This window comes from Pan troglodytes, chromosome 17 (assembly GCF_028858775.2).
Source record: "Pan troglodytes isolate AG18354 chromosome 17, NHGRI_mPanTro3-v2.0_pri, whole genome shotgun sequence".
Taxonomy (NCBI): Eukaryota; Metazoa; Chordata; class Mammalia; order Primates; family Hominidae; genus Pan; species Pan troglodytes.
In genome coordinates, this window is record NC_072415.2 from 53,629,013 (window position 1) to 53,641,461 (window position 12,449).

Genomic DNA, 12,449 nt, shown 5'->3' on the forward strand with positions numbered 1-12,449 from the left:
CATGCACCACAGTTCCGAGTAAATAAGAAATTGCCTACCTGGGCATTTAGGAAGATATTGGCAACTTTAGTGAAAATAGTTTCTCTAGAGCAGTAGAGAATGAAATCAGATTCTAAAGCTAAGGAGGTAAGAAGAGAATAGTAGTTGAGGAATTACAAATAGGAAATGTTGGCTGGGCACGGTGACTCTCGCCTGTAATCTCAGCATTTTGGGAGGCCGAGGCAGGAGATCACAAGGTCAGGAGATCGAAACCATCCTGGCCTACATGGTGAAACTGCGTCGCTACTGAAAAAATACAAAAATTAGCTGGGCGTGGTGGTACGTACCTGCAATCCCAGCTACTTGGGAGGCTGAGGCAGGAGAATCACTTGAACCAGGCAGTTGGAGGTTGCAGTGAGCCGAGATCGCGCCACTGCACTCCAGCCTGGTGACAGACCGAGGCTCCATCAAAAAAAAAAAAAAAAAGAAAGAAAGAAAGAAATAGGAAAGGTTAGTTAATCTTTCAGGAAGTACAGCTGCAAAGAAAAGAAGAAAGAAGAGATGGGAATGTGACTAGCAGGACTCTAGAACTGGAAATTAATTTTCAGGAGTGGAGCAGTCTAAACTGTAAAAGCACCAACTAAATGGGAGTGGGAATTACTGATGGAATAAAGTATCAGAAAATATGTAAGAGTCTGATTTAAGAGCAAAGGTGAAGTGTTGGCCATGAATAAGAGAAGCTGCACCTAAATTTCTGATACTGGAGGAAATGATCTGTGTGTGTGTGTGTGTGTGTGTGTGTGTGTGTGTGTGTGTAGAGAGAGAGAGAGAAAGGGAGAGAGTTGTTTGCAGATTTATTACTGGTAGTTACTGAAAAGTTGAGGCAGATCACACCTAACAATGTCAATTTTCTGGAATAAATAAAACTTTTCTGATTACACAGAAAAGAAGAAAATTGATTTGGGGCTTATTGAGTTATCAAAGATGCTATACTACACTTCTGCTGAAGTTCTCTTGATTAAATGAAATGGAATTTACTGTCTCTGCTTCTAACCTGCTGCCCCCAGGAGTCTAATTCTCATCTGGACTGCATCTGCCCTTAATTCCAAATGGGTCTTCCTGTTAATATAACATTACCTTCTGAATAGCATCTCCACAAGGTACTTTTGCTAACCTGTGTCCCCTACAACATTAATTTGCTCATAAGATTCTCCCTCCTACAAACTTTACTAGCTTGCTTTTGATTAATTGTCCATTCTTTACCTTTTAGGCAAATCATGTCCATATGGATTTTACATTAGTTTTAGCATTATTATATCCTATATCTGTAGACTAGATAATTAATTTAGTTTAGTTTTTTTTTTTTGCTAGAAGTAGAAGCTGTATGTAGGTGAGGTGGTCTCATGTAACAACTTCAAATAAAAAAAGTTATGAGAATAGTTAAGTTCTTTAATTAAATAAAAATAATGCAAAGCATTTCGTTTAATTCAAAGAATGACAATCAGGTTCATTCATACCTCACTGTAAATGAACAAGGTAATCATCCCTATGAACACTCCCTTGGGCTTCTAATACACATAAAGAAGGTTAAAATTGTGAGAAATTAGCAAGAGTTTGCTAGATTTGCAAGAGTTTAAAATTAAACTGAACTTTAGTACAATCAGAAAAAGTGCTTTGGGCTTTACACTAAAAAATGAAAGGTGGAGGGGGTCACAAAAAGTTATTCTAGTCAACTTTAATAAATAAAATTTGCACGGGTTTAATTTTAAAGTAGGTTAACTTTACTAAGAAAGTTAACAAGTTGCCACTGTATTATAATTCACAAAGAGAAACCCATGCTCTTGTGAGCCAATTATCAAACTAAATAAATCCTGGCCCAGATTTAAACACCTATGATGAACCCTGCTTGGTTAGAATAATTCTCACTGTATACAAAATACTCATTTCACATCTAATCATACTGTTTAAGAATTTGCAAAAGCTAATTGTTATTCATTACGTCAATCCAAATTTTTTACTAGTTTTTGAGTTCATGAAAATTTGGCTTTAATTTTCCTATTGATTAATATACAAATAAGATAATCTTTCTCTCGTATGCTGTACTCATTTATATGTCTATAATATATCTTTGGTTATGTTTGTCCCACTCTCTAAACACTATGTTCATCTAAATCTTCCCAACCTGAAAATGTAAGGTGAAAATCCATAACCTCATTGACGATTGTCTAAATTATCTCAAAAATCAATCTACAAATTCTCTGAAGTGAGCTACATTTGGAGATTACACATCACAAATTTGTACTTATCAAATGCTTGATTTACAAATCATTTATTTAGCATTTTATATGTATTAAGTGGTGGACTAATCTCTTGGGAGATCAAAAATATATTAAGTGTTCCTCATTTTATGTTCTTAATGTTTCACTATTTTCTATCTATATTGACCTTTTTCAAAATTTTATTTCCTTAAAAATTAGAATTATTATGGTGTCCCAAAATTTAGAGAACCCCAGAACAATGTCATACATTAAGTAAATGCTCTGCAGATGCTTCTTGGTTGGCTGATTGATTGCTTCATTAAGTTCAGTGTCAGAGTTTGATTACAAGAGCCACTTTTGTTCACATTTTTAGTGACAACAAGAAGCAAGTTAACCTAAATATCTGCACCAGGTTTTTGTGGCTACAGAGGTTTTGTTCACCTGAAACATAAATACTGTCAGTGTTCACACTCATGCATTTCACTTTATTAAGTGTTCTAAGATGAAATTATATCAATTAGAAGTGCTATTATATGCAGCAACTTTTCTGAGTTATAGAATATTCATAGAAACATTTTTAAAATATTTTATCTGTCTTCATTTTATAGTCTTATGAGAATATTCTCAACAGCAAGGTATTCATTTTAATTTCATGAGTATCAAAAAAACTTTCTCACAAAGTATTAGACTTTAAAAGCATTATGTTGAAGTAAGATTGACTCATTTACTAGCAAGAATAGAAGAGAGAAGAAGCACAAAGTGAACAAAGCAGGAAGTATAGACCAGCAAAATCCAATTTCCTCCAGTAAATTACTGTGTGCAGATAACAGCAAACAGGTCATTTAAACAGACTAGATGAGTCATTTATCCATTGTTCAGAGTTAGCAAAATTCATTGTACTGTAGGAACATCCTGGTTATTGACACAATTAGTGTGTATGTCATTTATCAAGAACTTACTAGTTTAAATGAACTAGTTTAGGAACTTCTTCCAAAATCAGAAATGAGAAGACATGTTAGCTTAGAGAATGTAGAACTGATGAAGTCACCTAAAAATCTTTTTAGATGGCCTCAATCAGACAACATACTTCAATGAGATATTTTCTAGGAATTGTGGGAAGGGTGCAGCATCATATATATTATAAGAATTTCAAAAAATGCCTCACCTACACTAAGTGTTCAATTTTATATTCCCATATTATTTTGTCTGTGCTGGTATTTTGTTTTCCTGACTTTAACATACCTGTCTTATGAATAATCATGTATAATATATCTCAATTTAAAAAACACAGTAGGGAGTACATGGGAATTATGTGTATAATGGTGGGGAGTTGGCTTCTACTATACCCATCACTCAAATATTGGACACTGTACCCATTAGATAATTTTTCATCCCTCACTTTTCTCCTTCCCACTTCTGGAGTGCCAGAGTCTTTCTTCTCCATCTTTATGTCCACTATATATTGATTTTATCCCCAAGAATTCTGAAATCAGAATAGGGGCTTAATAAGTGCATGTTTAGAAACTGATGAAGATCACAAATTACCTGACTGAGTTTTACTTTTCAACAGTTTTTGTAGGAATGATCAAGTTATCAACCTAGACAAGGGGTAATTTTTTCTGTGCAGACCAGATAGTAAACATATTAAGCTTTTTGGGCGAAAGTCTCTGTGGCTACCAATCAACTCTGCCATTGTGCTTTAAAAGCAGTAGTAGACAGTAAGTAAACTACAATATTAACTTCTTTTAAGAAATGTCTATTCAAATCTTTTGACCATTCTTTTACGGGGTTATTCGATTTTTTCCCAGTAGAGTTGTTTGAGCTCCTTATATGTTCAAGTTATTAATCCCTTGACAGATGGGTAATTTGTACATATTTTCTTCCATTCTCTGTGTCTTATCTTCACTTTGATAATTGTTTTTTTCTCTGTGCAGAAGCTTTGTAACTTGATGTGAGCCCATTTATACATTTGGCTTTGGTTGCCTGTGCTTGCAGGGTATTACTCAAGAAATTTTTGCTCACTCCTGTGACCTGGAGAGTTTTACCAATGTTTTCTTTTAGTAATATCATAGTGTGAGGTCTTGGATTTGAGTCTTAAGTCGTTTGATTTGATTTTTGCATGTGGCAAGAGAAAGGACTCTGGTTTCATTCTTTTGCATATGTATATCATTTTGCCAGTATCATTTATTGAAGAGGCTGTCCTTCCCCCAGCGTATATTCTTGGCAACTTTGTCAAAAATAGGTTCACTGTAGATGTATGGATTTATTTCTGGGTTCCTTATTCTGTTCCACTGACCTATGTGTCTGTTTTTATGCCATTACCATGCCATTTTGGTTACTATAGCTCTGTAGCTATAAGGAAGTATTCCCTCCTCCTTTATTTTTGGAAAAATTTCAGTAGAATTGGTATTAGTTCTTTAAATGTTTGGGAAAATTCAGCAGAGAAGCCATAGGTTCCCAGGCTTTTCTTTGCTGGGAGAGGTTTTATTATGGCTTTAATCTCATTACTTATTTTTGGTCTGTTCAGATTTTTTATTTCTTCATAAGTAAATCTTGGTTGGTTGTGTGTGTCTAGGAATTTATATTTCTTCTAGATTTTTCAATTTATTTGCATATGGTTGCTCATAGCAGCCACTAATGATCCTTTGAATTCATGCAGTATCAGTTGTAATGTCTCCTTTTTCGTCTCTAATTTTATTTATTTTGGTCTCTTTTTTTTCCTTAGTCTGGCTAAAGGTTTGTCAATGTTGTTTACCTTTTCAAAAAAAAAAAAACAAGTTTTTGTTTTGTTAATTTTTTGTATTATTTTATTCTTTTTAATTTCATGTAATTCTGTTTTGATCTTTGTTACTTATTTTCTTTGAGTAATTTTAGGCTTGGTTTACTCTTACTTTTCTAGTTATTTAAAGATGCATCATTAAGTTTTTTATTTGAAGTTTTTTCTTTCTTTTCTTGATGTAGATATTTATAGCTATAAATTTCCCTCTTATTACTGCTTTTGCTGTATCCCCTAGGTTTTGGAATGTTGGGTTTCCATTATCACTTGTTTCAAGAAAATTTTAAATTTCCTTCTTAATTTCTTCATTGACCAACCAGTCATTCAGAAGCAATTAATTTCCATGATTTGTATAGTTTGCAAAATTCCTCTTATTTATTTGTAGTTTTATTCCACTGTGGTCAGAAAAGTTGCTTGATATTATTTCAATTTTTTGTATGTTGTACACACAACATACAAGAGACTTGTTTTGTGACCTAACACAGCTTATCTTTGAGAATGATCTATGCGCTGGGGAAAAAGCATGTATATTCTGCAGCTGTTGGGTGAAATGTTCTGTAAATATCTCTTAGGTTCATTTGCTCTATAGTGCAGATTAAGTTCAATGTTTCTTTGTTGATTTCCTGTCAGAAAGATCTGTCTAATGCTGAAAGTGGGGTATTGAAGTCTGCAGCTATTATTCTATTGAGGTATCTCTCTCTGTCTCTGATAATATTGTTTTATATATCTGGGTACTCCAGTGTTGGGAGCAAATATGTTTACAATTTCTATATACTCTTGCAGAATTGACTCCTTTATCATTGTATAATGACCTTCTTTGTTTCTTCTTTATAGTTTTATCTGATAGCCACTCTTGCTTTTTTTTGTTTTTTTTTTTTGGTTTCCATTGGCATGAACGATCTATTTTTATCCTCTTATTTTTAGTCTATATGTATCTTTGTAAGTGAAGTGTATTTATTGTAGGCAACAGATCATTGTGTCTTTTTTTTTTTTTTTTCAGCCATTCTGTAATTTTCTGGAAGAATTCAGTTTATTTGCATTCAATATTATTATTCATACTTAAGGACTTACTCTTGCCATTGTTATTTGTTTTCTGGTTGTTTTGTAGTCTTCTCTTTCTTCTTTCCTTTCTTCCTGTCTTCCTTTTAGTGAAGATGATTTTCTGATGGTGTGATTTGATTTCTTGCTTTTTATTTTTTTGGTGTATCTGTTGTATGTTTTTTGATTTGAGGTTACTATGAAGCTGCAAATACTATCTTATAACCCACTATTTTAAGCTGTAACAACTTAGCACTGCTTGCATAAATAAACTAACAAGCAAAAAGAAAATTAGTAAAAACTCTACACTTTAATTTTGTCACCCTGCTTTTTAACTTTGTGTTGCTTCCATTTATATCTGATTTTACTGTTTATGTCTTGAAAAGCTGTTGTAGTTATTCTTTTTGATTGGTTCATCTTTTAGTTTTTGTACTTGAGTACACAACCATTACAGCATTATAATATTCTGTGCTTTTCTGTGTACTTACTATTGCCAGTGAGTTTTGTACCTTCAGATGATTTCTTATCACTCTTTAACATCCTTTTTTTCTGATTATGTAGTCTCTCTTTAGCATTATTTTTTCAGGACAGGTCTGATGTTGATAAAATCCCTCTGCTTTTGTTTGTTTGGTAAGGTCTTTATTTCTCCTTCATGTTTGAAAGACATTTCCACCGGATATGATATGCTAGGGTAAAAGGCTTTTTTGTTTGTGTTTGTTTGTTTTTCCTTCTGTACTTTAAACATGACATGCCACTCTCTCCTGTCCTGTAAAGTTTCTATTGAAAAGTCTGCTATCAGACATATTGGAGCTCCATTGTATATCATTCTTTACTTTCTTTTCTTTTCCCTTGTGTTTTTAGAATCCTGTCTTTATCCTTGACCTTTGAAAGTTTGATTATTATATGCCTTGAGGTAGTTTTCTTTGGGTTAAATTTGCTTGGTGTTCTATAAGTTTCTTCTATATGGGTATTGATATCTTTCTCTAGATTTGGAGAGTTCTTGGTTATCACATCTTCGAATTAGTTTACTACTTCTATCACTTTCTCCATCTCCCCTTTAAGGCCAATAACTCTTAGATTTGCCCTTTTAAGGCTATTTTCTATAATGTAAACACATGTCTCACTGTTTTTTATTCTTTTTACTTTAGTCTCTTCTGACTCTGTATTTTCAAATAGGCTGCCTTCAAGCTCATTCATTCCTTCTTCTGCTTAATTAATTCTGCAATTAAGAGTCTTTGGTGCATTATTCAGTACGTCAATTGCATTTTTCAACTCCAGAATTTCTGCTTGATTTTTTTAAATTATTTCCATGTCTTTGTTAAATTTATCTGATATTATTTTGAATTCCTTCTCTTTGTTATCTTGAATTTCTTTGAGTTTCCTCAAAACAGCTATTTTAAATTCTCTGTCTGAAAGGTCACATATCTCTGTTTCTCCAGGATTGGTCCTTGAAGCTTTATTTAGTTTGTTTGATGAGATCCTATTTTCCTAGATGGTACTGATGCTCATGAGTGTTTGTTGGCGTCTGGGCATCAGAGAGTTAAGTATTTATTTGGTCTTCACATTCTGGGAGTCAAAAACTTTAGAAATATACTTGATTTTCGATTCTACTGTGGCTGAATTGCACTCACACCATGAGACACAGTACTTTTTACTCTTTCCTTCCTTTTCCACAGGCAGAGGAGCCTCACCCCATGGCCACCACCACAACAGACACATGGGGAGAACTGCTGGGCTACCACTGATTTTTATTTAAAGCCCAAATGTTCTTCGGTCAGCTTGTGGTGAATGCTGCCAAGCCTGAGACTCATCATTCATGGCAGTTGGATCTTTTCTGACCCAGGGCAAAAATGGAAATACTGTCCAAGATTCAAGGCCTAAAATTGTGTACCCCATGAACCCATTTGGTGCTGTACACCATTGTAGATGAACTGGTACTTAAGGTACAAGACAAAGTCCCCCTTTTTTCCCTCTGCTTTTCTCAAGCAGATGGAGTCTCTCACTGTAGCCACCACACTTGTGATGTTCTGGGACTCACCTGAAACCAGCACATTTCAGAGTCTCACCCAAGGCTTATGGAGTACCTGAGTATCACTAGTGATTATTCAGGGACCAAAGGCTCTTTAGTCAGCAGGTAGTGGATCCTTCCAGGACTGTGTCCTTCCCTTCAAGGTAGTGGGTTCCCTTCTGAAGCAACGTGTGTCTAGAAATGTTTTCCGAGAGCTAGGATCTAGAACGTGGGACTCACAACTCTAACAGCGCCCTATCCTACTCTTTTTGAACTGGTATCCAAACTGCAAGACAAAGTTCTCCTTACTCTTTCCTCTCCTCTCCTCAAGTGGATGGAAGGGATCTCTTTTTGAGCCTCGAACTGTGCAAACTAGGGTTGGGGGAGGGGTGGCATAAGTGCTCCTTTAGCAACCCTAGCTGGTGTCAAATTCACTGGCTCTGAGCCCAGCTCAGCACTAGTACTTGCTAATAGTTGCAGTTCTTGTGGCCTAGACAGCCTTTTAAGTTTATTTATGACCCCAGAGCCCTTTGGCCCGCAGTGGCGAGGCTTGCTGGAACTCAAGCTCTGACTACTATGATGGGTGATTCCTCTCTGGCTAGGTCTGTTCTAAATGCTCCCTCTGTGGGCGGGCATCAGCTGAGTTCCACCAGGTTTTGCTTTCTGCTGTGCCAGGGCAGCACTGAGTTCAATGCAATGTCTTTCAATCACTGTGCTGTCCCTCTCCCAAGTACCCAGATTCTCTCTCTGCACCATATAGCCTACTACTGGGCAATGGAGGAGAAGTGGCATTGGTAATTCAAGACTGTGTTTTTGACTGTCTTCAGTGCCTTATTCAGTGATATAAAGTTAAAACCAGGTACTATGAGTGCTCACCCGATTTTTAGTTCTTATGATGATGCTTTTTTGTGTAGATGGTTGTTAAATTTGGTGTTCCTGTTGGGGGGACAATTACTGCAGCCTTTTATTTGGCCATCTCACTCCACCTCTTCTCCTGATGCCACTTTATATGAGATATTTGAGCATCCATGGATTTTGGTATCTGCATGGGCCTTGAAATCATTTCCCCATGGACAACAAGGGATTTCTACCTATATATGTGTGCATATTTTTAAAATTGTTCTTTATATTTTCTTAAAATCAAAATCTAGATAAGGAGTTTAGTCATTTAAGAAAGACATTTAAAATAATTATTTAAATAATTTATGCAATTCAAAGATTAAGCAGACAGGAAGATGATATTATAAGTCATATTTATTAATGACATTATTTTATGAGACAGTAAGTTAAAAAAGTTACTTAGCATTAAAATTTATATCTTTAATACCATATATTATTTATGCTTGAAATTTTTTGTAAGGGTATTTATTTACCCAAATGTCAATAAAAATTATCTCTGAATTATGGTGTTGTGGTAGTTTGTTTTTCTTTCTTATTCTGTTTTCTTCTCTGAGTTTTGTAAATTACGTCACTTCAGAAAGTACACTTTTTTAGAAAAGTAACATAAAGGTTTCCTGTAGCTGTCTTTATTTAGTAGGGTCTATAGGAACAAAACACAGGGAATCAAGGAAGAGCCCTTTACGTTCTGTACTGTCCCTCAGCACCTTCCACTGACAAAGCTCGCCTTTTTACCAACTGGCAAAGGAGATCAACTGTAATGGAAAATATAATACTATCTGGAGTCATCAGAGGAGAGAATGGAAAGTGAATGAGGGGAGCCTGCTATTGTACCCAGTACTTTGATAGATTTTTTATAACTGAGGTATAGATTAAGGAAGATATAAGATCAAGAGGATTTTTTAAATAATGAAAGTAATCCAGCAGAGAAGGACAAATTAGCAATGTAGAAGAAAGAATAAATGTGAAAGCAAGTCATTAAGTAAGAGAAGCCTTAGGAGCAAGTGCCCTAGTTGAATGACAGGCTGAGCTTAGGAAGGAAGACGTCACAGTAACCAGAGGACAGGTGAAATACCTGAGTTCAGATGCAGGTTGGTTGCCCACTTGTGGGATAAGGAAAGGGGAAAATTATATATGGCTCCGGTAATTGCTTCTAAGATTTCTGTTAACTCACCTGAAATCCCTCCCTAGAGATGATCTTGAAGAAAGCCAGGGAATTCTCCAAATAGATTTTTCAAAAGATCAGTTAAGATTGACAATAAAATGCAGAATGTGCAGTTATATTTGAATATGACATAAACAATACATTTTTAGCAATGTCCCAAATATTGCATGAACAAAATTGTTTGATATACATAAATTTGATATGATGCAATATAAAATTCAAATTTGACTGGGCATCTTGTATTTTTATTTTCTTAACCTGGTAATGTCTCCACAGTTTAAGTAGAAAGCATATAAGCAAACCCTGGTAAGCAGAAATATGTGCTTTTTAGAAGATCCTCAATTATTATTATGATGCATACAATCTTTTTGCAAAAGTGGAAAAATGCTAGAGTTTAAACCCACTCATGTGTAAGAAAGGTGATATGCAAAGGCAGAATAAGAGGTTGCCTATGAAATGTTATTTTATGCTTAATATCTCTGTGGTGTACTATTCTGGTGCAAGCAAGCATCTAATACTAATTTAGTAATGATAATATAAGCATTTAGTACCTTAGGTTAAAAATATTTACCATGCATTTTTATGAGTAACATGAAGGAACTTAAGTCAATTCAGTACATTTTATAACTGCTTTACATTTTCCAGATGAAGAAACTGAGCCTCCACATCATACATAACTTTCTCACAAAGTGAATGTGGTCTGCCCAACCAGTTCTCCATCAGAGTTTGGAGAAATCCTTCCCCTCAGCAGACAGTGATGTTTGTTACAAGACATCAGTCCCTAAATGGAACAAGGGGCCTTGCTAAAGGGTTCAGGTGAGAAGAGTGACTTTTCATGAGTATTGTTTATCTGGCAGGCAGGGTGAGAGAGTGAAGAATGGAGAGAGGAGAAGGAACTACACACACACAAATTATTGTACCAGTTTCATTGATTGCCAAGTCTATCTCTTTATTTTCAGCTTCTCATTTATCTTCTCTAGACAATTAACAAAGCTCTATTGAAGCTTTCTAGGTAGGAAATTGTGCTACATGGACTATATGATGAATAAGACTTATACTAAAGAAAACTGTACTTTATTAGATACACTACTAAATAATACTTGGAAATGAAGGATATGCCAAAGGTAGTAAAAAATTTGAAGGTGACAAATTAATTGGGGGGGGAATTTATAGAGAGATGGAAGATATTGGCTTACAGAAGAATTTAAGGTTTCATGGATGATATGGTATGGCTGTGTCCCCACCCAAATCGCATCTTGAATTGTAGCTCCCATAATCCTCACATGTCCTGGGAGGGGTTTGGTGGAAGGTAATTGAATCATGAGGGTGGGTTTTTCTTGTGCTGTTCTCATGATACTGAATAAAGCTCACAAGATCTTATGTTTTTATAAAGAGCCATTCCCCTGCACACGCTTTCTCACCTGCCACCATGTAAGACATGCCTTTGCTCATCCTTCACCTCTGCCATGATTGTGAGGCTTCCCAGCCATGTAGAACTGTGAGGCCATTAAACCTTCCTTTCTTTTTTCTTTTCTTTCTTTCTTTCTTTTTTTTTTTTTTTTTTTTTGTTTTTGAGGCAGAGTTTCGCTCTTGTTGCCCAGGCTGGAGTGCAATGGCGTGATGTTGGCTCACTGCAGCCTCTGCCTCCCGGATTCAAGCAAGTCTCCTGCTTCAGCCTCCCGAGGAGCTGGGATTATAGGCATGCACCACCACACCCGGCTAATTTTGTATTTTTAGTGGAGACGGGGTTTCTCCACCTTGGTCAGGCTGGTCTCGAATTCCCGACCTCAGGTGATCTGCCCACCTCGGCTACCCAAAATGTTGGGATTACAGGTGTGAGCCACCGTGCCTGGCCTTTTTTTTTTTTTTTTTTTTACTTTTTTGGTGGACAGGGTATCGCTCTGTCACCCAGGCTGGAGTGCAGTGGTATGATCTTGGCTCACTGTCACCTCCACCTCCCAGGTTCAAGCATTTCTCCTGCCTCAGCCTCCCAAGTAGCTGAGACTACATGGATGCACAACCACACCCAGCTAGTTTTTGTATTTTTAGTGGAGACAGGGTTTTCCCATATTGGCCAGGCTGGTCTTGAACACCTAACCTCAGGTGATCCACCCACCTCGGCCTCCCAAAGTGCTGGGATTACAGGCATGAGCCACTGCACCCGGCCAAACCTCTTTTTCTTTATAAATTACCCAGTCTCAAGTATTTCTTTATAGCAGTATGAAAATGGACTAATACAATGGAGATTAGACATTCACTTATACTAGGAGTGAAAATCTAAAAATGAGTAGTCACAATTCCTGGCAAATTCAGATGTGCCCCAAGTAA